We start from the raw sequence: 3,674 nt of genomic DNA on the forward strand, positions 1-3,674 counted from the left end.
AGTTCTAACAATATGCTCTCTACAAGAAACTCCCCTCAATGTGAAGTAGGTGGATTGAAAGTAAAAGGATAGAAAAAGATATATCTTGCAAATAATTTTAAAAGCAGGACTAACTACATTAATATCAGATAAAATAGACTTTAGAACAAAGAAAATTACTAGAGACAAAGAGAGACAGTATATACTGATAAAAGATCAGTCTACCAGTAATATATGATGATCCTAAATAGAAACATACCAAAAAACAGTCTCAAAATACATGAAACAAAACCGCATAGGGTTGAAGGGAGAAACAGACAAACCCATGATTATAATTGGGCTCTTCAACACCCACTCTTAGCAGTTGTCAGAACTACTAGCCAAAAACTCAGCAAGGATACATAAGAATTGAACAATACAATCAACCAACCGGATATGACTGAGATTACATATACATAAAACACTTCACCTAACAATAATGGAATACACATTTTTTTTCAAAGTATCCATGGAGCATTCACCACGATAGGCCATATCCTGGATCATAAAACAAACCTCAAAAAAACCCTAAAAGAATCGAAATCATAGCATATATTTTGTGACTACAGTGGAATCAAACTGGATGTCAATTATAGAAAGACAGAAAATTATTCAAAACACTTGGAAATTAAACAATCTATTTCGAAATAATCCAAGAAGAAAGTCTCAAAGGGAATATAAAAATACATAGAACGGAATGAAAATGAAAATTCAACATATTAAAATATGTGGGATGCAGGTAAAGCAATATTATTAAGATATTAATTCTCCCCAGACTGATCTATAGACTCAATGCAATTCCATTCAAAATACCAGCAGGCTTTTTTGTAGAAATTGACAAGCTGTTTCTAAAATATATATGGACAAGCAAAAGACCTAGAGTAACCAAAACAATTTCTAAAAAGAATGAGAATAGAGTTCAGAAACAGATCCAACAAAAATGGCCAATTGATTTTTTAAAATAAATTTATTTATTTTAGGCTGCGTTGGGTCTTCTTTGCTGTGCGTGGGCTTTCTCTAGTTGGGGTGAGTGAGTGGGGGCTACTCTTGGTTGCAGTGTGCGGACTTCTCATTGTGGTGGCTTCTCTTTTTGCGGAGCATGGGCTCTAGGCACACGGGCTTCAGTAGTTGTGGCACGCAGGCGCAGTTGTGGCTCATGGGCTCTAGAGTGCAGGCACAGTAGTTGTGGCACACGGCTTAGTTGCTCCGCAGCATGTGGGATCTTCCCGGACCAGGGTTCGAACGTATGTCCCCTGCATTGGCAGGAGGATTCTTAACCAGTGCGCCACCAGGGAAGCCCTGGCCAATTGATTTTTGATAAAGGGACCAAGATGGGAAAAGGAAAGTTTTTCAACAAATGGTGTTGTTGGATCCATATGGAAAAATGAACTATGATCCTTACCTCACAGCATCACAGAAATTAATTCAAAATGGAGTTAATGTAAAACCTAAAACTTTAAAATTTCTAAAAAAAAAAATGACAGAAAGAAATATTTGTGAACTTGAGATAGGCAAAGATTTTTTAGATAAAACATAAAAAACATAAACCACACAAGAAAATGTGATAAATTGATCATAGAAATTTAAAATCTTGCTTCTTGAATGAAACCACTCAGAGGAGAATGCAGATGCCCAGCATGGTGACTCTAGTCAGCACACTGTATTATATACTTGCAAGTTGCTAAGAGAGTATACCTTAAGTTATCTCTTGAAGTACTGATATAACTTTTATCCTTTCCAAAGAAAATGCAACGAATAATAATGTGAATTACGTGATTATAAGTAATCTTGTTTTCAACTGTAGAAATTAGAAAACATTCTCCTTTTGGAATATAAGAATAAATTGTATATTAACAGTAAAAAAAGAAAAAAAAGAAAAAAGTTATCATCACAAGAAAAAAAAGGTAACTATGTGTGATAATATATGTTAATTAAATTTATTGTGGTAACCATTTTGCAATATATACATATATAAAAATCATTGTGTTGTACACCTAAAATGAATACAGTGATATATATCAATTATATCTCAATTAAAAAAAAGAGAGAATGAAAAGACAAGGCACAGACTTGTGCAAAATATTTGCAACCCACAAATCAAAGGATTTGATACCAGAATGTATTTTAAAAGTCTTAGAAATCAGAAGACAAACATCCCCATTTAAAAAGGGACAGAAGACTTGGAGAGACACTTTACAAAAGGAGATGTACGTGGGACCATTAAGCACATGAAAAGGTGTTCAAAATCCTTAGTTGTGGGGAAATGCAAATTAAGGCCACAATGATACCATTACTCACCCATTAGAATGGTTAAAATCTAAAAATCTGACCATGTCAAGTGTTGGCCAAACCTGGAGAAAATGGAATTCTCATCCCCTGCTGAAGGAAATATAAAATGGTACCCTTCCTTTGGAAACCAGTTTGTCATTTTTTTTTAAAGTTAAGCATACAGCTACCATATGACCCATCCATCCCATACCTAGGTATTTACCTGAGAGAAACAAAATATGTTTATACAGACTTACATGTTAATATCCATAGTGGCACTGCAATTCATTCCAGAATAGCTACAAATATATTAAAAATACATACTATGGGTCTTCCCTGGTGGCGCAGTGGTTAAGAATCCAACTGCCAATGCAGGGGACACGGGTTCAAGCCCTGGTCCGGGAAGATCCCACATGCTGCAGAGCATCTAAGCCTGTGTGCCACAACTACTGAGCCTGCACTCTAGAGTCCGTGAGCCACAAGTACTGCAGCCCAAGTGCCACAACTATTGAAGCCCGCGTGCCTAGAGCTCGTGCTCCGCAACAAGAGAAGCCACCACAATGAGAAGCCTGTGCACCGCAATGAAGAGTAGCCCCACGCACCACAACTAGAGAAAGCCCCGCGCACAGCAACAAGCAACAAAGACCCAACGCAGCCTAAATAAATAAATAAATAAATTTATTTTAAAAAATACATACTGGGGCTTCCCTGGTGGCGCAGTGGTAGAGAGTCCGCCTGCCGATGCAGGGCACACGGGTTCGTGCCCCGGTCCGGGAAGATCCCACATGCCGCGAAGCAGCTGGGCCCGTGAGCCATGGCTGCTGAGCCTGCGCGTCCGGAGCCTGTGCTCCGCAATGGGAGAGGCCACAACAGTGAGAGGCCTGCGTACTGCAAAAACAAAAAACAAAAAACAAAAAACAAACAAAATACATACTGCATTTTTCTTAAAGAAAATAAATAAAAGAAATGAGGAAGATATCTAGGGAGGAGGAAAAACTGGGGTGAAGTTTTTACTGTACCTATTAAAATTTATTTCTTTGAAACACAGAACGCTATCTGAAACAGATACAGCAAACTACATAAAAATTGTTCAATTTAGGTGGTAAATACATACAAGCCTGTTTTATTATTTTCTCTGTGTGTGTGTGTGTATGGATATATATGAATATATATGAGAAATATTTCATAATTTAAAATTGAATGGCTCTAAAAAAGGACATTCTCTCACTCTTCCCAATTATTAAATTTATGGTATATTTTCCCCTTAAAATGGCTAACAGAGGAAATCAAAATACTTACCTAATTTTTTTTTTTTTGTGGTACGCGGGCCTCTCACTGTTGTGGCCTCTCCCATTGCCGAGCACAGACTCCGGACGCGCAGGCTCAGC

General features: G+C 37.4%; 1 protein-coding gene across 1 annotated transcript in view; it reads right to left on the reverse strand.

Annotated features, from left to right (window-relative positions):
- Window positions 1-3,674, reverse strand: part of GALNTL5 (polypeptide N-acetylgalactosaminyltransferase like 5) — a 78,621-nt gene that overhangs the window by 67,155 nt on the left and 7,792 nt on the right. The gene's annotated exons all lie outside the window — the stretch shown is intronic.

The sequence above is a fragment of the Lipotes vexillifer genome, unplaced genomic scaffold (genome assembly GCF_000442215.2).
Source record: "Lipotes vexillifer unplaced genomic scaffold, Lipotes_vexillifer_v1.1 scaffold472, whole genome shotgun sequence".
Taxonomy (NCBI): domain Eukaryota; kingdom Metazoa; phylum Chordata; class Mammalia; order Artiodactyla; family Lipotidae; genus Lipotes; species Lipotes vexillifer.